At 39.1% G+C, this 24,554-nt stretch overlaps 2 long non-coding RNA genes across 2 annotated transcripts; one reads left to right on the forward strand and one right to left on the reverse strand.

The window, feature by feature from the left end:
* Window positions 1-74: 74 nt before the first annotated feature.
* LOC141903884 (uncharacterized) lies at window positions 75-5,953 on the reverse strand. The gene is made up of 3 exons (XR_012619103.1): window positions 5,835-5,953; window positions 416-517; window positions 75-219 (listed from the first exon to the last, which is right to left on the reverse strand). It is a non-coding gene; the product is annotated as an uncharacterized LOC141903884 (long non-coding RNA).
* Window positions 1,882-16,019, forward strand: LOC141903883 (uncharacterized). The gene is made up of 3 exons (XR_012619102.1): window positions 1,882-1,979; window positions 14,688-14,735; window positions 15,877-16,019. It is a non-coding gene; the product is annotated as an uncharacterized LOC141903883 (long non-coding RNA).
* The last annotated feature ends 8,535 nt before the right edge of the window (window positions 16,020-24,554 follow it).

The raw sequence follows: 24,554 nt of genomic DNA on the forward strand, positions 1-24,554 counted from the left end.
AATAAACTGATCGTTTTCATTTCATTCGAGTATATGCCTTAGAATCGTATTCTCTCAGTATTACGGTCGTTTCTTTTTGAAGTCGCCATGCCAAGACGAAACCGATGAAGGACACAAGCGCCAAACTCTACCAAACCAAATCAAGCATTTAGATCATGGTTTTTTTCTGTCGTTTCGAGAAATGAGGACAAAATACGGTTGCAATAAAGAAGTCGTTTCCTATAAAGAGAGATAAAGGAAAATAGGTTTCAGTTGTTTATCATGACAAACACAGATTGAGCTCAAATAAAAAAAATTGCTTGGCTGAAAATATATGCGCATACGTTTATTGAGATTTTTGGGTCATGTCAAGTTGTTTTTTAAATGAATGATTATAGCGGTAGAACGCACCATACACTAACAGACAGACACAGACCTGGCTTTCGCAAATATACACGCATCACGTAGGCCCCTGTTCGTTGTTTGTGACCTACGTACTAACTTCACAAGGTTATTCCGGATCCAGTCGAACTATAACCTACAGAATATATGAAACCTTTTCAAATGAAATAAATGAAAATTGTGTTAATCGAAATTCAACATGAATAATTTACTGTGACTCAATTTCTTTAGAAGGACATCTAGTAAGGTCCAGTACACTTCTTGTTGCACTGAGACCCAAAGTTTATGCACGTCACGTGATAGCGCATCATATCGGCGTCGACTTTTCCATCGACTTTTTTTATCTTAATAGGGATTGACCCTCTAATTATTAGTAGATTTTTTATTTGTTTTGATTTGGTGTCCCTAACAAACCCACCACACCTGCGAGGAGAGAAATACGGGGTTTGCCTTTGAAATCGGTAATCGAAGTAACAGATGTTTGATCCTATCGAAGTACATAATCGAAATTTCGGTTCCGGTTCATTCGAACAATCTTCCAATCAGCCTGAACCGGCAAGCGAATGATTGGGGTTAATTTTGTTGGCTGCCTAATTTGATACATCGATAATTTTTCTATCGAGTTTTAGAAGCTAACTGAAGTCAAAAGTCTGTGACCGCCATTGGATGGACTCTACATTGAGTCCATCCAATGGCAGTTTGTCCCATGTGAACAATACCGTAACATCCGTGCATAACATTCATGTATGTACTTTCAAATCGGTGGCTTCTTGGTAGAATAGAATTATGGCACTATATACAGAATTTAAAAGATTATAATCGAACTCTAACTCTTGGGGGTCAGTAGCTTCTTGTACCAACGTTCTTGTACCTACGTTTAGGGGTCCAGTACACCCCTCGCTGCTATGAGTGCCTACTTATAGTTACAGCTTTTGTATGTACCAAGGTATGTACATTGCATTGTAATAAAAGTGTTTAGGAATTGAACGGATAAAAAGACGAGCTCGCGTCATAAAAATAGCATTTTATGAATGAAATTTCATCGTGAAAGAAAAAAACGGTTTTTCTGGTTCTTGCGCGTCGTGTTGGAAATAACCCGCAGATGTGAATGAAAGTATGAATGAATACTCTTTACACGTATAGTTAGGAGCATTATGTACAAACGGTGCTTGGTTACAAAAACCACGGAGTAGAAAACATAAAACGGCAAAAACATTCGTGAACTAAATCGCTACTAGGAGAGTATATTTCACAGAGGAAACCCTTGACCAATCTGTCAAAGAAGAATTCTCGGTATCCAGGCTAGACTAATATTTATCAGCACAGGCCAATAGGATAACTGCTAATTTACATATGAACTCGTACATGGGCGTGTAAAGGGAACTGGATAGCGATCGCTTTCCGTTCATGAAGGCAGAGCGGCTCTGATGCATGTATAGTACTGCTCGCTGTACGAGGCGCATTCTGTAGCACTTGTCTCTGACAGCAATGATGATGATGATGACATCTAGGAACAGGACGGGCGTTGGCGCTGTAACTGCCGTCCTATCCCGCCACCCGGTAGAGAGATGCCTCCACGTACGTCATCGGCAGTAAAGGTAAGTTGAATTACTTGCGTGGGCGTTTCCAGGGGCACTTTAAACGTCATCACTCCACTGGTAACGGGGCAAATTTCATTCAGCTGATTCTTAACCATCGGACTAATTATCATAGTTATTTATGGTGCACGTAGGGTTTCGTTTTGCAAAAAAGAACTAAAGATCACTTCGCACAAAAAGTTTTTTACGTGTAGCAATATTTTTGAAATGTAGATTTGGGCTTCAAACTTGTTGAATATTCCACTCATCATGATCATGCCCCGCAGTGAATACTGTTATACCGAGCTAATTCTTTGACCTACTGGTAAATAGTGTCGATGAATATTGTCACGTGCTCGAATTGGGAATCACATGACTCGTCGGTGACCCTGACTTCTGGATAAAAAAAAGCTTACATTACACCGATTCGTAGGTGTATTTATAGTGTGTGTGTGTGGTGTGTGTGTGTGGAGCTCTTCCTCCGGTTGTATATTCGCTGCCTGTAATAAGCTGTTGAATATGTGATAAGAGAAATAAGCCTTGGTACTGTGAAAAAAAAATCGATGAGCTTCTATTCACGAGAGGATCACATTGGCTTTATTCGTCTATGTTCATCAGTTTTTCCTAGTAATTATTATTACAGAGATACTTGAAAATCCGATTGTGGTTTGAGTGTTGTCGCCCAAACGATTCGTTACCTCTCCTCCACACCTCGTCTCAAAGATAGTGTGGATCAAAATCTTTCGAAAGTTGTACCGCATTCGTGGGTTGCGATTTTTATTCCCCGTTTGATAAGCGGTGCACCTTCTGGTAAATACAACATGTACATGTACATCTATGTATTTCGAAATAAAGCCCTACGAAGCGAAAGCGGTTTCAAAAGGTCACGTTACTGTCTTACAACGGAGTCCATAGTCAAACTTTTTTAAGCCCAGTATACTACAACTATTTTTTATTCATTCCAGTCTTATATGTGCTACATCGTAAATAGGTCACATAGCTTAAATACGCCCATAAATAATCCCAAACTTTATTTTATGTGATTCAAACTAAGCTACTGACTTTTATTGCTGGTGTAGCCGCTTGATTTATAGCTATGAATTAGATATAGATATAAAAATTGATTTATGCTTGTAAACGATCGTCTGCTCTGGTTGTGATTACAACCTTTTCCTGACGCTAAGTGCGACACTTATCTTTGCTGAGATGCGTACAGGGGTCAACATCCACACATGCCCTGCTACAATGTTGGTTCCTGGTCTATATTAAAAAATGGCTCATCCTCCTATACATGCGGGATAGATGATGAGCGATTTGCACATGTTAATGATGATGTATAAATCCGCAGAGTTCATAATCGTTGATCATGCCGAATTTGCTATAGAACAAAAAGGGTTAATTATAAGCATGGACTGTATAATTGGGTGCGGCAGCCATTTCCGATCCAATTCCATAATCCTGCTAAGTTATTCAAAGCGGAGTTACTATATTACCAATAATCATAGTAAGCTTTCTAGTGTGCTTTATAGTTTTTTCGAGTACTGTTGTATACTTTCAACGAATCAATTTTCGGATCATATGTTAGTACGTGCATATCGAATACAATTTATTCAAGCATATATATATATATATATATATATATATATATATATATATATATATATATATATATATATATATATATATATATATATATATATATATATATATATATGTGTTTCTCTTTGTATTTCATATGATACTGTATAGATTTAATGTATAGATTTAATAAGTCATTAAAGCAATTATACATGCATCATTAATTAGTGTACAAATAATCGCTGGTAATTCGTAAATTGAGGTCACTTCAAACTACCCTGGACGGAACTATATCGAATTGATTTATATACCGTAACATAAAACATCAGTTTCATCAAGTCAAATATTTCATTGAGATCATTCTTTCGTAGTGAATCACGATGTGCTGCGGAATGAGACATGAATTGCAGCACTTCAGAAACATCAACGATTAGTATTCCGAATTCAGATCTCCGTCCATGGGATGCGTCAATGAAATTAAGAAATACGGATCCTGATAATGGTGTATCCCACAGTTGCCAACTGTTCATAATTTTCATTATTTTGTTACTATTTTGTCTGTCGTGAGAAACTGATTTGATTTGTTTGTTGTTTATATATTTGATATACAGGGTACAAAATATGTTACTTGGGTCTACTAACCATTAATTACTGATTAATTATGACATTATTCAATGAAATCTTCCTGAAAAAGATAAAAATTTATCAACTTGTTACTGATATTAAGCTTGTTAAACTTGTTACTGATATTAAGTGTGACTGAAGCATTTTTCATTGAAATCTTCCTGAAAAAGAATTCAACTTGTCACCGGTACTGATATTACTTTTCAGGAGTTGGCAGCTCTGGTATCCATTTATTTATATCAGAGGCGAATCGAGGGGAAATTGGATGTCCGGGTCAAGGAGAAATGAAATACATTTGTCGTATAAGACACCATGTTAAATATAAGGCAAGGGTCCCACGGCCTCGATGTCAAGTTATTTTTGAACGGATTCATCCTTGAAAGATGCAAATTCCGAGAGATCTCTGTCCTGAGGAAAAGGGCAACCTCAGTGGGAAGGCGGGGTCCGGACCCCCTAGAACACTTCCTAAATCCGTCCCTGTTGTATGCAAAATGATTTGCAGTCATTGATAGATCGAACTGATATAGACGAAGACATTTTGCAATGACAGATTCCCCAAATAAAAAGTAAGGAAGGGTACAGCAATTCTAAACTGTTAATCCGAAGAGCTCTATCAGTTTCTATGGACTCATCAGTATCGGACATCTCATCTTCTGATTTATCTCAATTCCTCGCGATGTTGTATAAATCGCTTTCTCGTTCTACCAGCGATCGTTATATATGGACCTGTTTTATTTCCCAAGACGATCGTGGGACGGCTAATAATTACTGTAAAACAACAGGCGTCGTCCTGTCGTCTGTGGCTGGATTCTATTCAAACCCGGCGGCTGCAGCTGGCTTTCATCAAAATACCAACAATTAATGATCTTACATCGTTGCTGTTCACTTTACGCCCGTTCGCAGTGATAAAACGAATCGAAATCCACTGACCACCGAAGTGCTACTAGACGTGCGATGCTAATTCCATTTCAAACATTATTTACAATTCATTTCCAATCGTTCCCCGTGTATCATTCGTGTACAACACTTGAGAATATCCGAATCATTGGAGCGGAAAATTGATCAAAGAACGTCGTAGCATTTTATCAAAAAGAAAACCCCAGACGTCCATCCATATTTGGAAATCTCCACCGAAGTAGCAAAATGCTGTTATCAATGCTCGACATATGGCGCTGCTTTCACGTCGGCAATCAGGGATGGATATAAATTCATATTTTCATGGAGACATCTGCGTCATATACAAGTGGTTTTTATATGATATACACAGACTGAGTAATCGGCTGTTTTTCGAATCAATATTATTCTTGTTTGTCGTAAAATACGATATCTCTTGTTGACGCTGTAACGAGTATAGGCCTTCTACTACGACTCTATTGACTTCATCTAATGGCTGTTATATATGGATATCCGGGCGGAGATCATCATGGCAGTCGAAGTTTTCAGTTTTAACTTACAATGAGCAACTTTGCAGATGTCGCAATGAATCTAGTAGTGAAAGTTGCTGGTGAACACATTTGGGATGGTCATGGGTTCTGTAAGGAACTAAATGCCCCAGTATCGCGATTGTTTATCAGCAGGTCAATAGAATCCACCCCGAGTTTCTTCGCCGTGATCTTTTAAAAATGTTATTTATGAATCGTTTGCTACTAGGATGACAGGGAGCTGTACACTTACCCGACGACTGAACAAATATACGGACCAGGACATCAATTTCCGGTGCCGAGACGATGGAGAGTTGCGCCCAGTTTTCCGTTTACACATCACTATACCACGAGACCGGAGGTCGACTCATTGCTAGCTATCAGAACAAGGACACCTTGCACTACTCAGATTGGGCTTCTATGCTTCACTAATGCACATTGATAGCATCGTTTTATGACAAATTTCTACGAGTCAAAGGCTTCAGCGAGCATATCCATCTCCCCCAATAGTAATAGATATGGTATAACTCATAAATACTTTCAAATGTATTGCCGTGTTATAACAGTTCACGCAAAAGCGTGATTTACCCTGACATGTTCGAAAGATGCTTTCCAATTTTGTAAGTCGTTTTCAAACCATAACGTCAAATCTTCGTGCAGAAATTGTTTTTATTCCACCCACTACCCTCATCCATCCCCACAACTCACAGATACAGCGCGCGGCTCTGTTCTGGCTGTTCTGGGTTATGCGATTTATGTGACAGAAAACAGCGAAATTAACCGGACTCGAAGCGATGGAGATTTGCTTTCGGAAGGGATTGTTCATTTCAGTCAGATTCGCCGAGTCTGTATCCTGGGGATTACCAGCAATCCCCTCTCAACTATCCGCTGACGTCATTTTATCTACGCTAGTCGTTGGCTAAATGTGAATATTGTGTCGTTGCTGAAACGATTCGAACGTTGATTTTGGTGCCAGGAAATATGATGGATCGCCCATTGACTTAGTGAAGTAGTTTGTCTAGCCATTGTAATATTTGCCGGTTCTATTAGTTTAACCCTTGTACGCATTGAATACAAAATTTTATCACTCAGATGCCTGCTTAGGAACAAGTTGACTTTTTCGAATTTCTTTAAGGAATGATGGTTCTCCAGAAAAAGCAGCGTAGGTCAAATACATATCTTCTTATCTATTTCAAAAGATTTTTATATATCCTTTCACTCATTGTTTGGAGGCCTTAACCCAGGCAACTTTTTTTTCCAAAAAGGGGATCTGTACACCAAAAAGGCAAAATAAATTCAGTTACGTGTCGAACCTGACTCTAGCATTCGAAACCAGCGTGCTAACTACTACACCAAAAATACTTTTGGAGTGTCCCTATAGCACCCGGTCAAGCTTGGTTGTGATAAACCACATAATACAAGACCGTCATATTTGCCCGTTGCCAAGAATAAACCCACAAATAAAGAGGCATCTATCAAACAAAAATAGGGCGTAAAGTGATTGGAAATTTAAAAACGAAACTATACGGTCATGGCTTCCGTCGTCATTCGCTTCAACGACACAAGAGCACCGGATTGTTGTGTTAAATGCGGAAGTTCATGGTATAAGAACATCATTCTTTTACGCAATCAGAAGCCCCATTCCTCTGTCGGCATACTATTTCTTTTACAGATAATTTCTAGATGTAATCTTCTCTTGCAAACTGTTAGCGTCTGATAGCTGTATATCGTGAGCGCGGTCTCAAACCTCTTCAGACTCGAGACATATTAGTCACCACTGTGTGATGGTGCAGATCTTGGTCGAAACGAAAAACCAATGACGGGACATTTTGAGATTGACTTTGCATCTTGTCTTGTTTGAAGTATGTTGATGGTAACTTGTTAATCGATACAGATCGCTGGGAAGATGAGCACATGTCCGTCTTAAAAATAACCATCAACCCACTGAGCGAACACACATGTGTCAAATACCACGGGGGAACAATCTTTCTGGAGCTTCCCACCACCCTCTAAAAATAATCATTATCATTAAAAAACCACGAAAGGTTAAACAATGCATGCTCAGCTTCTCGTCAATGGAAAGGGTGCAAATAGAGGGTAATGCATCAAAATGAATTAGGCGCATAGACTATTGTCTAAACCCCGGAACACAAAATGGGACCTAACCACTTGTATGGTCGGTGGGATGTTTTTGGTGAGGGTTAAATGGTAATTTCCTGTTAGAATGCTAATATTGACTAGAATCTGAACCTACACTCGGCTCGTATTTATCCAAGTCGCTCAGACGATAATCAACTTAGAACTAACGTGAAAAATGAATGGAAATTTCTGGAAACCCAATCCGTTTCATATCTGAATTATCTCGGTTTCGCAAAAAAGATTTCTGATTATTGCTTGCCGAGTCACACAGTCTGCGCAACAGCAAACATGCAAAATCGATATTTTGTATTTGGATACTAAAGTCACAAAGTCCAACGTTCTTTTTGGATGTTTGGATAACATAAAACATAAAGACGTGTATTAATCTCGTGGACAGCACTGTTGTGCTTTGTGACATTTCCCCATGTTGAAATTGGTCTTATTTGATTTGTGATAAGATCTCTCTCTCTCCGTCTCTCTCTGATCCACGCCACCCCGGTGATAAGAGTTAAAATGCTCGATTAATATCATGTTTAAAAATCTTGAGACATTTCAGGAATCTGTACTGATGACTCAGTCGAACAGCTTCAGTTTAGTTACAGACACAGAGATCGTTATAGTTTCCACTAGTTTAGTTACAGACACAGAGATCTCCGCGTTCAAAGCCATCCATCATTGAGGAACGGAATATTCATGACTTTTTTAAATAAAGAAGCGACTTGATATACGATGTTGCCAGGTGTGGAAAAATGGGGGGTAAACTTTATTGCCACCCAATCTATATCCAGGTCTATACCATGAAGAATATACAGTGACTATTGTGAGCAAAAGTGAATTGAATCGTATTATCTAAAGCCTGATCGATTTACATTTAAATATCTTAGCTCGGACATGCTGGAAATCATCGTGATAAACGGGTCAGACTCGTATTAACTGGATTTCAACTGTATTTATAGAGGAAATATCCGAAAAGTAGCGGATATGGATCTGTGATAATTCTGCTGCCCGAGAAAGAAAGGATTTGAAAATGGGGATGCCCTCTTCTCGGGCTACATATAGCTACGTAGTAAGCTACTAGTCTGTCTGTCACAGAGTGGTTGAGTAACGACGTGTGGTGTATTTGATGATGGGATCTGTATAGGATTCAGTTGGCTCCATTCGGTCGATGTATGGTATAGAGTTTGACATGATATCTTCCAGTTTTACATGACTCCGATAATTATCTTAGTACTTTGCTTGTAATTGCCCATTCGGTTTATAAATCAGCCAGCGTGTGACACTGGGGGATTGGTGTGTTCTCTGACTCACTATAAGTCCTCAATTAGCCAACTAACAACCCACTCATTATTGCTGAGTCGGTCCCAGTATGTAAGCTGCAAAATAGCCTCAAAATGATTATCAACAAGTTGGAAAACTGATATCCGCACATCTATTAACCACAAAAAGTACTTAACGGTCAAGAATGAAGGGGGATGTTAATGGGTCGAAAGGGTGCTGAGGGTCTTTCGAGATCAGCATTGCGACAACTCGAACCGCATGTGGTCGCGGGCCCTACAAACCTTATTTCGATGCACTACAGTACTACTTCAGCATCAACGTCAACTAATTCTGTATCGTTTATATAAATATGAAATGGAATTTTTGCATGACGCACAAATTATCGCTTCCGCTTGCAATTCCTGCCGGGATTCTTTTTAACACCCCGGATAAAGTGTCCTCGTTTTGAAAGAAGTTACATTCAGCCACTTCTTACTCTTCAATGACAAAAAGAAGCCGGCTTTTCGTAGATGTCACATAACTGTAGGCGCACTCCTCTTCATTGCCTCCCTTATTTTCTGGAAGGTGGTCCACCAATACGCATGGCGGTTCCGGCGTCGGTATTCTCCCGTTGTCGTAACAATTACCAGGTACACGGCGAGTTTAGCGTGCAAACGATGCTTTCCAGTGATTAGTACTGCAAATCAATACAACAGTTGTTGTCACACGGTGGAGCTCTGTGATGGTATACACCTGTATTGCTGGGTTATATCACCAGTCAGTACTAGACTGGCTTGTATAGATACTACGTTGGGCTCTGTTGGTGTGGTAATGTCGCCTTCGACTCTTTAAATATCTGCCTCGAGGATTAATTGATATCGCTGTTAACTGGAATATAATGTTCTTTTCACATGATTACATTATCTCTAATGATTTACAGTCAGTCGTTTATACGTGCCATTAATTTAAACCGAAATAAACTCGAAGAGGGAAGGAAGTAAAATCAACGATGATGTTAAAACATACTGTGACATTTTGAATTGTGTGCGCATTATAGGCCTATAAAAACATTTTTGCTGCTTTTTCCCTAGTTTCGGTAAGTTTGGCATCAGTATCACTTAGTCTTTTTTGTTTCGTAAGCTTTGCGAATATCTATTTCACCGTGTAATGTCTAATGGGTCCGGGGTGTGAGTTGTTGAGTCGACCACTGATACTTATTCATCATCAGCAACAGCAGCATGACAGCTCTTTGCAATAATGATCCATAATAGTGTGGCAGCCGCAGACTCAGTTTTGCTTTTTGATTTCTGGAGCAAAGCAATCGTAGTTTTGTACGAAACGAGTAGATGGGATAAGATGCTCGGGCTACGTTTTTGTAGCAAATCTCCGTAAATCACCATTATCATCTTTCGTAAGTTTTAAACTTGTAAAGCTACAGATTTTTCTATCATTATAATCGTGGCAGCACTGAAACCTATTTCTGTATCGGTTTCAATTCGCTGCTAAATGAATCATGGTGTAATTCTGCTTCATTTGCAATGTAAATACATTTGTGTTGGTTGTAAACAGCTCGAAATTACGTGATAATATACTGAACGATCCTCGCTAATTAGCATACATGTAATTGCATTACAATGCAACCATAAAACAAATCAGCCATATCTACCGAGTGGATCCAGCATACTATTGGGACTGATTATTCCCTCGGTTCTACTTTACTGGTAGTGTGGCTCTCTGTGACATCTTGCCCACTGGGATTTCCATGTGGAATGGTTTTGATAATCACTGACGGCAGTATGTACATATATGCGTATAAACCTCCTCGGTCTTCCTCGCTGAAATAAATTCTAGAGGGTATACTTTTTCCAAACGGAAATGATTTAAGGCGATTTCGTTTTGCGATTACCATACGAATCAGACAGCGAGGGGTCGTGAGATAGGCAGCGATCGGATGAACAGTAAACCAGACATAACTGATCGATCGTTATCGTACATCAGGTTATCTTATATCTCTGAAATTGACGAGTGTTTGGGCTCTCTGCCCTTTTTACGTGTAGTCATGGTCTTTGCTCAAGTTGAAGAAGTCTTTGAAATATAGATTGTCTCGAAAGTCGGTTGCATAAATCATGGCTTCCTTTTGAAAGTGATCTCAATACAAATTTTATCTAGCACAATGCAACTGGCTCATAATTGTGGTAAAGACTTCTTCGTAAAATGTGTACATGTAGTTCTAATTGATGTAAATTCTTAATTCACTTCAGAGTTTAATGCGTATGCACTGAAGGCTCAGTAAGTATCAAACTACTTCTGTGTTAAAGCTGTTTGAAATACTTGGGAACATTCTTAAAATGTGTTACATGTATATCACCATTTCTATCAGTTCCGGAGGAGCGCCGCTTTATCCTTGTTTACAACAAAAAAGACTATCAATAATTTCCCGGTGTTTTAGAAAATGTTTGCATTTCACAGGCTAGATGAAGCTGTTCGCTATCGCTCCCACTCCTCCCATGAGAAGTCTTCGATTCCTGCCACTCTAAACTGATCATTTACTGTGACATTTATTACAAATCAATAGACACGTACATTGCATCGATACAAACCGCAAACGGTGTAACTGATTCATCTTGCAGACAAATCACTCTGTGTATACAAATTCAAGCCTTAGATCAACTAAACTAATATATATATATATATTATACATCAGCGATAGCTTTATTATATGTCTCCAGTCTTTGATTCTGAATGCCAAAGGACGGCAATACATATGTAAACTCAGCATTCATTACAGGACCATGACCTGTAGAAGGTCCATTAATACATCATGACTTTTATATCAATTATGAAAACCTATTGGTAGAATGAGATAAGGGGTTTAGGTCGGGTTCCACTCAAGCTGTGTAGCATCAAACAGCAAATAGTTCGTGTAATAGTACAGGTCTCTGCTGGCAAGAGAGCGAGAGATTCTTTAAATATCCGCTGATCTATCAAAGTGTTAGTTTTTTCTTGGCATCGCGTAACTATTTATAAAACGCGTAGAGAAATGATAAATCAGTGATTGTATACTAAAGAATGAACAGTTGGAAGAACTATGCAAGACTTGTACATCTTGTATCTATCAAGGCTGTACCTGTAAAACGAGCTTATGAAAGAGGCCAATGTTTGCTGGGGTTGTTTGGCGGCCATCTTGTTTAATAAATCGACTTTTCCATGACCTGCGACGTATTGCATCTTACCAGATCTTATCATTCTCCTACTGGTCCTTGTTCAGATCAAGGATTACTCAGATTACGGCCATTTATATGAAAAATCGGTTGAGTTTTAAACAATTGTGTTCAATTTATTAAACCGCGCCAGTGTCAAAGCTAGACCATGAAACAAACATGTAATCTATGAATTTTGAGCCATTATAATGACACTTTGGTGAAATAGAGGAATCCGTCGCTGTATTCCCTGATGATATATCGCCGCGCACGTCTGCACGACGACTCTGTGGCGACTGAAGAACTTTCCACAAGAAAAATGCCGAATAATTCATGAATCTTCATCCGGAACATTTTAAGAATTAAACAAACGACGGCCATTTTTCAGGCATCACGGCGGCCGTGTACATGGAGAGAAACTCGTATAAATGCTAGTGACGTATAATCGACAAAGAGGACAGAGGCCCAACATTCAACATCACAAGAGATAATCGAAGTTTAGGTCCTTCATAACTTAATGACTCTTGAAAAATCCATATGACTTTTGGTTGATATTTATTGACTTTATTGTCACACGTTCTAAACCGAGTTTTTACACAGTTTGAACAAAATGAACAATTCAATTTTCGTTTGGCACATCGAAAATGGCCGCCATGACGTCATTGTTGGCGGAAATTCCTCTCTTTCTTCAGAATCACGTCTATGTCGGGAGGGACGGACGCGAAACGTCGCTAATTCTCGTTGTTGATTGATAGCGGGAGTTGTTTTAATTACCAGTTGCCTTTTAAATTGCGCCAGTTCGGGGACGATATCAATTGGAACGCTAACTACCCCCGCTCGTCATTGCGCAGACGATACGTATGTATATACGACATTACAGCATTATTAAACCGAGCATCAGTGACACTTAATTAGTCGGATACATTGTACAGTACTCATCGGTCCAGTAGTCGATTATAGCGTCAGTTTTACTAGTTTCAGACTGTAATCTCATTTCCAGCAGTTAATCTTTTATATCGCGAACGACATGCGTCATCGAGTTTGTGATCAATGGCAGCTAAAACTGAAAATTACATCTTCATTTCGAGACTAAACCGCTATTCTATTTTCATGCGTGGTTTGGTAATTGGTACATCTAAGGCTGGTATTATATTACGAGTGACTTTAAGATTGTCTTTTTTTTCTAAATAATGATGTTTTTCGGTCGGAGAAAGTAATCTTCTTGTTTGTGCCATCTGAGTCGATTGATGGCGGAATTTTTCGTAAAGAAAAAAAACACAGCGGCGGCGCCACCTGATGAGTTTTGAATCATATTTATGAGCGATTCCCGATCGAGGAGTGAGTTATCAGCTAATCCGCAAGTTACGGGCGCTGTTAATCCGGTCGGATTTGTCGACTTCATTCCCGTATAATCGCGTAGCGGCAATTAATCAACATTCATGTCGTCTCTTCTAGAACAAATCATCGACTATAAGATCCGGCGATACAAAAACCACCCGCTATACAATCAATAACATCTCCTCATTAAGCTGTAGTGAAATAAAGTCAACTTTAATGCATTTCAAGTTCGTTTCAAAGCGTTCATTTAAATCGTTTGTGTTTTATTTGCGTCGGTTACATCTGACCAGAAGTCGACGCGAAAATCAACAGACAGTAGACATTAGAGGCTTTTCGTCGGATGTGAATGGCAGTTGATCCTAAGTTCTAGTTTCCCGGATGTTCATAACGACCTCTTCATTACCCTTTTAATACACATTTGTTTCGCTCGTATAATCCACCCACATCTCTCTCTCTCCCCTCTCGCTCTACTCCGCGTCCCGTCCGTCCATTTCACTTCATTTATATCATCTTCAGTTTATAATGCGGACAGCCAGTAACCGCTATTAGCGATTACAGCAGCCATTTCATGAAAGTGGGGGAATCATACAGTAATTTGGCTCGGAGTAGTTTGGAGTTTTTGTCTATATTTCACAAAATGTGTTTCATATTCACTACAGGTACATTTACAGTCATTGCTTTATCATTATTTAATTCAGGAAATAATGATATTTCGTATAGAGTCAAAGTTATAACGCCATCTTCCATTGTTCACTTAACGCCAACTTCCGGGAACAGATCTAACTCAAATTCAATGAATATATCATTCTTTATAACGCCAAATTCGTTATAATGCCTTATTGTCAATCAGTCCCAATGTTGGCATTAAAGCACATTAACTGCAGTCAAGAATAACTTTATTACCCAGTTTATACGAAACCAGAAACAGAATACAATTTTTGTTCCGTATAGCTGACATCTAACAACTGATTTTGTCATTGAGTTCAGCAGTTTTAGTAAAGAGGACAATTTTGACATTTCCTCCAATAACATATTGGGTCGTTGTTGATTGAAGAAGCAGTTACTTACAAAGTAATGGGGGTATTTACACCAATGCCATCGATGCTGTTGATGGGAAAGATGTTCAGGTTTTTATACGTCACGTTATAAAAGAGCTAATTTTCTACTTCCAGCTTCGGTTGTCCTGGAGACCTATCTGACAGACCTGAACACAATTTCCTGTAAGTAAATGATATCGAACTATGCGAGTAGTTTCTCGTTGTGGGTAACCTCTGAACCAAACATCAGGTATCAATACATTTATCAAACTTCATGTATCAGCACATTCGTCGCCTTGAAATAGAATAGAATGTCGCCCCAGCCGGGAATCGAACCCGGGTCTCACACGTGACAGGCGTGGATACTCACCAACTACCGATGATAATGATTAAGCCTTATATTTGGAAGGATTTCATACACGGTTACATTCCGGGACAATTTCTAACTAATTTCAAAAAGAAATTTCTTGAGACTGGTCGATTTGCTATCGAATACAAGATTCATACAATTCTATGATTCCCAAGTTGTTTTGACATCGTGAAATCGAGAAAAGTATTGACAAAAATTCACAAGACTAGCCTAGATGATTTTTTTTTTGGTATTGACCATTATGGAACGCAAGACGTCGTTTCAGCAATCTATTATTTTTTTCAGTCAACCCGCTAGGTTGTAACGTTGGTTTTGAGCGCGAGTCTTTATCCCCATCTTAATCATGTTCCAGAGCAAAACAGCTTGTTCAACTTTCTTTCAATTTAAGTCCACGTAAGCTAAATATGTATATATCTAATACAAAATGAAAGCGTCATTTTCATTATGCATGATCGAACAAAATTCTCTCAACACAATCCGATTTTCGATCAATAAAACTACGCAATAGTAAAATGATTATAGATGCATGTTTAATGGAAGACGCTTCAGCAGGAAGTGCTGATCCAAGGTTCAACTGGAAGCCTTATCATCACGTGAACATGAATCATTCATATGTATCGTGTTGAAACTCACTAAACCTACATTTCTTCTTGCATTCGGATTTCAGTTCGACATTTAATTATTAATTTCCAGCAAATGTGAATCAATTTATAATGCCGCTATTCTCGGCGTTTGTAACGTGATTATTTCGCGCATGACTGATGAGAAGTTGATGATGACGTCACTTCCCATTAGTTAAGATTAAATCTCGTATATCAGTGACAGAAGATGTGATCTGGCGACAGATCATTGGTTAATTGCTGTCCGCGATTGATGGGCTTAGATCACAAGACTAACACAACTAACTGCTCGCTAACTGGCAGTTTCCTGTTTTCTTTTTTTGTCTGGGTTTAGTCGCACAATCAAGATTCACGGCCAGGCTAAGTTCATGCTGGTTCTATCAAGACATTCCAAAGACGAGCGAGGGTGGATCTAGGATCTAGGATGGAAACAGCAGTGACTGACAATGTGAGAGCTGCAAGTGCGAAACGCGGATTCTGGACATTCCAACAGAAAAATCGATGATAAAAAGGGGCTTCTCTGGCCTTTATTAAATTTTGTTTTTCTTACAATTTTCTTTGCAATTTTCCAGACTTATTGGAGGGCATATTCGGATTTTGAGGCGAATATCTATTCTATACATATCTAAGTTATGGTCAAATAAACATCGTTTCTTGGGGCCCATTTTGAAGAACCTGCCACATCCCAAATGAGATTTCGATGTAAAAAAAATCACTCCCGTAATGCGCCAATTTTCTATGTTGAAAGAACGAAAGAGTGTATTCAGAAGATTTTATAGACTTGTACCGGTCTCCCATGAGCCCTGATCTGCTCGTGCGAAATTGAGTGCATAAAAGTCACAAAATATCACGCAACAAGCGCCACTAATACTCGACACAATAATCAGAGTCATTTGGGAGATTTCTCTTATTTCCAACGCTGTTATAGGTGACCCTATACAATCGAACTGATTCTCTGGTTGTGAAAGCTATTCGATTGGTATGTATCAAATTGATACGTACTAATGGATGGAACTAGCCGGCAATTTAACTAGCTATTGAGTTCTCGTATATTACTGAAATTGCATTTTGTTCGAGATTCCGATAAACGACGAATGAAATTGAGTCGATATCAGCGTTGCTTGCGCGCGACTTTCCCCGCAGCAATGCTCAGAGTTCGGCAACAGATCTTTGACAATCTCCGATTTATTTTCTATAAATAGAGAGAGAGAGAGAGAGAGTGGGTGATGTAGCTGTTCACTCGGAGTCATCAATGAAAAACGGACGACTCACGAGATTGGTCGTCGATTTCGTCCTTGATAATTATCACCGACCGATTGCGTACGAGATCCCCGGAGAGGTTTCACAACTCCGGGGCGACATATGAGTCGGACATGGACATTCATACATTTACATAATTACATCAGAAGCGCATTACAAAGTGTAATGTCCACCGACTGAGTTGATTATAAATCGAGTGGGATCGTTGATGGCTGCCTCAGTTACCAGTGTTGCAGGGCATCCGTCATCATTCCTGCCTCCGACACTTTGAACAGCGGGTTAGCCGGCGAATATTTAGTGAAGTTATACCAGTGAACATGCAGCATTGATCTTCGAGCGAATTGTCGGAAATTGTAAGAAAAATTGTGGTTTTATCGAGATGTAAAAATCAATCGCCAGTTGGGAAGATGCAGCAGCGGCAGCCAGCGTAATTGTGGACTTATCTTGCAGCGTCTTCGCTGTTACGACTGGATGCTGGGGCGATTAGTGGTACTTTTGTCAGTAGAATATCCACAGCAGTGTCTCCATAAAACCAGAGCTGCAGCCTTTGAGAGGTAATTTTTTCAGTTTCTTTATAAACTATCGTAGCATGGTTGCATTTAGTTAGCAGTATATCGAGTTATAAAAGTTGGTCAGTGACTCTTATGTATATTGTCTCAAACTGGGGATAAACTGGGTACTAGTCGCGTGATAGACTGCGTAAACTCTTATCTTTTTTTTCGAACGATTCTCCATATCAGAACATTCACTGCGGGAAATGTGATCAGCGATTTTAGTAGAAATGTATTTTGAATTTTTCTGTCTTATCGCTATAAATTTCCTCATTATTCTTCATAGCTTCAACTGCATTCATTTACTTTCAAAACTTAACAATAATCCGGTGCTTAGCTCCTCGAGTCATCCCCGTTGACAGGAATGGGCCATTTTCAGTTGGATAGAGCATAAAGTGCGCTATAAGATTATAAGAAGATCAATTAGCGAGAATCTTAGCGATTATGTTGTCATGGATATCGCCAGACTTGATAATCCACGACGAGCACATTTTGTAAGCCAAGGTGATGCACGTTTTATAATCCGATGAGCATGTCTGTGAGACGAGGGACCTGATCACTTCTTGCTTGCAGCGCAGTGGTCTGTAATCTAATAACCGAACCAGCGAAAAAAATCTGATCACGTTCACCGCCCTGGTTCTTTCCCCAGTCGGGACTCGAACCATGGGTCTCACTCGTGACAGGGCGACCAGTAGCCTTAGTTCAAAGCAGTCGATTGTATCATGAATCCAGTTCCACAATTGAGAGTTAGAGTTAACTCTTAACTCGCAACTGTGGAACTGGATCCTGAAGATCACAGTTGTGCTGATTGATACTGTTTTCAATGTGCACGTTCCCCGAATACTAACCACGTTTGCGTTTCTGAACTCGTGTCTAATTTGTTTTCTGGCGGCGGTCACAAATCAGCCTCTTAGCCTACAAGAGGCCATAAATTACTAAAAACTTGATGATGCTGTCCATCAATTTATCACTGAGCTTAGTTCGGGATTATATCCCATGTAACTGAGCAGCTTAATCGAGGATTACTTTCATAACCGAAAATGCCATCATCGTCTGCTACTGCGCGAATGTCAAGGTCAATAACCTGTCACGTGAGCGTGATGGATCGATAGAAGGGATAAATCTTTGCATATCTGATTTGATAAGTTTTCTCAGCACAAATTTTCCTCCTTTTCCGGCCCTTTTTAATTCTTCGTTTTCACAAAGAATGCGCTTTACATTTTGACGAAGCTTATCGCGCATTTCGTAGGCATTATATGTACAGTCGCCATCTTGGAAAGCTTTTTATGAGAATAGTACATATGGAATAGTTTAATTTAGATTAACCCGCATCCAATACTTGACTCATTTCGTGAAAGGAAACACTGCCTTATACTAATTGGTGCTATTTGATACGCGAATAATCACATGTTATAACATATACACGAATAGCTGAATATTCAATACACACAATATACACTATCGTGTTGAAACGATGTTTTTTGCTGCCTTTGAGATTATGGCGTTTCTAAGATTCTTTAAATCTACTTTCCATGTTCCATCTTCATCGGAATGATGCGCAATTCTTGTCGCGAAATCGACCACAGATTTCGTATCGACTGCGCGAGCGACCATTTCCTCTTCCTACTTCACCATGTGACCAACTTCCTAGTCTTATGACATTTAATATTCAATTTTTCATGGGGTAAAAATCTGTTCTACTTTTTATATAATGATTATCTTTCTCAGGCACTCGAAGAACGGGATCAGTTCACCCAGTATGAACCAGTGATAATTACGCGGCGCCGCTGTATAATTTCTTTATTAGACAGATAAGAAAATGACGTCGTTTATTAGTAGGAATGTTCTATTGTTTTTGCTCGTAGTTTATGTCACTCGTGGTCAGTGTCAAAATGCCATCAAATAAATATCTGGCGAACAAGCAGAGGTAGTTTGAGAAGAGGCTGAGGGGGAAATATCTCTAAATAATCAAAACAATAATATCCAATATCCCCAGTGTTTATAGAGGACTTAGTAATTCTTTATTGTTAACATTTCTTTGATCGCTAACGAGATTGATTTGAAACAAACTCGATAAGCACTTTTTATCGGAGGGTATATTATTTGTTTTTGGTGTGATCCTGGACGATAAAGGCACTAAGTGCACATCGCGGTAATGTCTGACACCGTCTCACGTTCAATGACCAATATCTCGTGCCTAACATACTGAAAAATGAATCCATGGATAGTTTATTTTCTAACTCGACTATTCCAATCAGGAACTGGTTTTTTTTACTAGAACAGCTGGCTTTCATCTCCCGCTGGTTACCATGCACTTCATACGGATCCTATACGCTCTCCAGTACTATATTAATCCCGATCTGGATATGCACGTACGGCGGCGCGAATCTTCCAGGTTAGTACGTAGATTGTTAATTTGTTTTTAAACATATTTCAATCAACAATTATCAAATTTGATAGGACGTGTGTGCGTGCGTGTATGACGTTTGCTACGGCGAGGGGCTAGATATTCGAATGTTTGGTTCATAAGTGCAAGGTCTTCTAAATCTGAAAAAAGCCGACAGATCTTTACTACACACAGATCGGAAATTCATATATACAAAAAGCAAATACGGGTATTCAGCGGTATTTGATTGATGACTTGAAAGAGTCATTCGTGTCAAAACGTGCGCACGTTATTGTATACATATACTGGTATATCGTCCCTAAACGTCTTTTTTACTACAGCATACTTTCATATCGTTGGCTGTTGTGCGCGTATATGCCTATAGAGTCAGGACTGGAAATTAATTTTCAGCTATAAATCAAACGGAAATCTGTTGATACGCGTCGAACTGGAGATTGTTTTCCTGTATACGTACAAAATACACGCGAGTTGTCGTATGATAGAAAAGCTCGGCTCATTAGCGATCGGACTGAATTTCACTTTACACAACGAGTTTTCAGCCTGATCTTTTCAACGTGAGGCAACACGATCCGCAGAAATAAGCGTCTGGCAAAATTATCTTTTTTTCTCGCATTTCGCGACCTAGTATTTACAGTTGACGTTGACATAGTTCCATCGAAGCGCTATTCTAAAAAAGTCTGACAAGGGGGATATTATCATTAGATATAATAGGCAGGGTCATCTGTGAATATATGATAAAAATAGTTTGCGCTGATAAAAGACTCGTTTACGCTGTCGGAATGCGTGCGTTTAGTATCGAAGAGGGAGAGAAAGGACGAGTTTTATTGTGAAGGTTAATGACGTTGTCTCCAGTCAGCGGGCAGCCTTCCAGTACTCGGCCCATCCTCGCTCTACATCGCCGAGTGTTCAAATGAAAGATACATCGCTGAGATGATGGTTCGGAACGTAACTCCGGGATCGATAAACTGCCGCCGTCTGAATCGGAACTGTCTTTCTCTCTTCATATGTAAAATCGTAGTGCAAAATTGGCACAAGAATGCATTATGGAAATGTGGTTGTGCGTGCGGGCTCAAGTGTTTCGAACATCGACGAAAAAGATTTTTATCTTTTTCGCACAAACCCGTAAGTGAATTTTTTCTTATTTCGTTGGGAAAAAAATAACAGTTTTTATTCTTCGTCGTTAAATGAACCGGAAGTAAGTAAAGTCTACTGCGCGTTTATTATATACAACGACGTGTATTTTCTGTTTCGAGGTTGTTGAGATTTTTTCGGAAGGAGATGTGATGATGTTTAGTATGGAAGAGATTTTAAAATGTATTTCAGCCCCGGGGAGAATACTAAAATATCTTCATACATGTATATGATATGTGTGTATTGTATGAAAAAGGAGGGTGGATACTTTACAAAGAGCTTCTTTATTCATCTTTGTTTAGTATTTGAGATCTATCGACGGTACAATAAATAAGTCGTATAGCATACATTAATACGTCGATTAGGCGCTGTATTTAGATTAGGGCGTATCCTATGGATGACCTATATCGTCTAATGTAGGTTGTACGCAAGGGATGATAATCTAAGTACCCATAAACAATATGTCTAATGCTGAATAGGTATCAGGAACTTAACTAAAGCATGCATTTGTGTTGGTGATAAATCCAAATGTGAAATTCATTTTTGACGGCAATATCCAAAAATGTGGTACATGGTAAAACGTGATTTTCTCTCACGAGTATTTGGGTCATGGGGTCAAGACCGACGTGAAAATAGCATGGTTCGTGACCGAACGTTGCGAGTACAGGACCGAGAGAAATAGATAGTTCTTCTTCGGGACAGTTCAAAGGGCATTGGAATCGACTCATATTGCGTCATAAGTTGTCTAATTGAATATTTCGATGGACTGCTCATTACGACTACAATATGAGTTTTACGAGTCTAACGAATCTGATACTGGCATCGTTCATATATCGACATACACTGCCTAGTTTTATTGTCAATATGATTTTAATGCACAGAATGATATATAAACTTTCCGGTACAGCTGTTGCTATGTGTATTCCATTATATGCCCAGGGTCCTTAAATAAAAACCATTTGATAAAACCTCGTGTCAAGGTCATACGATATATACTATGTAATAGTAACCTCATTGAGACCAATTCAATGTTTTATTCGTGGTTGTTTTCGAGCATTTTTCCAGCTTACCCTCGCAGTTCACGCTGTCCCAACAACCTAGAAAATATGAACTTTCAAAGCGGATATCATATTTAATTTGGTAATACACTCCTTGATCTCTGCAAAGCGTATTAATTTTCCTAATTTCCTGTATGGATTGAAGGTCAGATAAAGTTCAGCGACGTATAATGGATACCATTCCAATGATGAAGTGTAAATGCGGAAATCCTGTTCTAAGCCTGATAAAATTCGTGTAATACAATTCGGAATTCAATACTGCACTAAATATGTATAAATAAACTTATAGTTTAATACTATGTACGAGGGAATATAATTTCTACCGCAATTGCGGTTTGTGTGTGGTTAACGTCAAGGTTCGGTACCCCTTTGCAGCTTGTAGTGTAGCTAGAGGGCTTCATTCACTCTGCGTAACCTCTCCTGGAAATAATTTCCAACCGAAGCACTCTAAGAAATCGTAAAAAATCTCTATCGTTTAAGTCAAGTGCAACCCGAATAGAAAGAGGGAGTGTTCAAATGTATACATGAAAAAGCTGACCTGATTTCTCGTCTATTGGTATTTGTGTCAAATAGGGAGACGACATGGCAAGGCGATTAACTATAGTGATTATCAGGCCTATACATCATATTATAATAGAGGAGGGCTCCGATAATTAGCAATCAACGTCATCATTTTAGTGTTTCCTAACGGTAGTTAATGACTGTATTCATTTTTTCCGAGATCACATTAATCAAAGCGTTCGGCTCTGTTGCTGCGCCAGTCATCATTTTCACTATATTCCCAGGGCCATTTCCCTCGCTATCCCTGCCTCTACTCCGATTTCTGCTATTTCGAGTTTTCTTTCGATATTTTTAAGTCTTCAAATGGCTGAGATCTCGTCGTCGGTGTGTTGCGCGAACGTGCGAGGGACTTTCTAATAGTGACATTTGAAGTTGATACTGATCCTTTGTAAATCGCCTTTCATCGCTTGTTCACACGGTATTTTCTCTGCTGGCATCTCACTTCTTTAAAACCGGGGTCAGACGACGAATAGCGAACTGATACCAGTCAACTGAGCGCTGTTTCGTCGTTAAGTCTGCGTCTTTCTTTCGACTGGCGTCGATTCCTCTGTCAAAGCGGAAAACTAATTTGCATGTAATTTACTGTCGACTGTTTATAATTCGACTGACTTGATCGTTTTATATTGCAAATGGCGATGACGAGAATTTTTGACTGATTTATTTGCATATTTGACAGCGAAAGTTTCGGTCAAACTCGGCATGATTTACTAAACGATCTTGTGAAAGGTTTCTCAAATCAGTCATCAAACTACACCGACAAGACTCAATCAAACAAACGTTACTTAATATTACAAGATATATATTTTTCTACTCAAAAGTAATGTCTTCATTGCTTAGATATAGAATGACTGGTCCTGATTTTATCGTCAGTGTTCACAGATTAAACGATGGAGCTGTAGTGTGTCTGGTTGTGATGTTGATGGCTGGGAGACTGCTGTAATGTTCTATTCGATGCCGATAGTTCAAAAACCGCTGTTTAGGATCCATCCGAAACTTTAAATAACACGAGAATTAGATTATATGAATATGATGTATTAACATCGCAGATGATTTGTCTCCGAATATGGGTTCTGTGTACATGTTACATTAGATCTATTGGGACGAATTGCAACTGGGCTTTTATATGTAGCTGGATTGTTCACATGCAGGCTCCAATTGATGTCTGGGGAATCGTAAATCGTGGCATTACCATCATCGAATTAACCCTTTCTCGTCTAAATTATCATTTACATGTATGCACTTGATGCTTGACGGTCAGTGATCTTTAACTCGGTACTCCCCCGCAGTGACGGTCGTTATAAACGACGAACGGCGATTTCAAGCTTTCCCGATAAGACACTCGAACAAATCGTCTGCACCAGTAGCAGCTCATCCGGGTCGTTTTCGAACTGGACACGAAATAAGGAAATCTCTGTAGGTCTAGCTCGCTGCTGCGCTCCTATTTAATCATGATTTATCATAATGCAGCATCAAATCTTTAGATTTATGTCGAATCCATATTCAGAAATATCGTAGATTATTCATTAGAGGTGTATTTGTACAATCTTCAACCATCATAAAGATGCTGCGAATGGCGCATATCTCTAATGAGCGCATATTTTAACTTATCTAATATGCGATATATGCTACACTGTTGTATTGTAATTCATCAGAACAAAATCTATTTCAACTTTCGGAACACGATTTTCAGTTAAGATAGATTTGAATCGACAAAATCCTGCTCGTCAATTTGTAGATCTTATCTAATGTCGTCGGGATGTTGTGTGCCGTATTGCGCGCTACTGGCGATTTGTACACACACGACTGTCTTAGTCATAAACTTATGGATTGATAAAGTAAAAAATCAGTGTTCATTATGATATTCTACATCGGCTGGAGTAAAATTTATCTGCTGTACAAACAACGTCTCTCAGTTGAGCAGTGTCGATATTTACTCTCAAAATACGTCAGTTTTTATCGCCGGAAAAGATGAATTAGTTCTTGAACAATTTGCAAATAGAACTTTGAGTTTTTAATGCAGAAAAAGCTTATCAATTATTTAACA

The sequence above is a fragment of the Tubulanus polymorphus genome, chromosome 4 (genome assembly GCF_964204645.1).
Source record: "Tubulanus polymorphus chromosome 4, tnTubPoly1.2, whole genome shotgun sequence".
Taxonomy (NCBI): domain Eukaryota; kingdom Metazoa; phylum Nemertea; class Palaeonemertea; order Tubulaniformes; family Tubulanidae; genus Tubulanus; species Tubulanus polymorphus.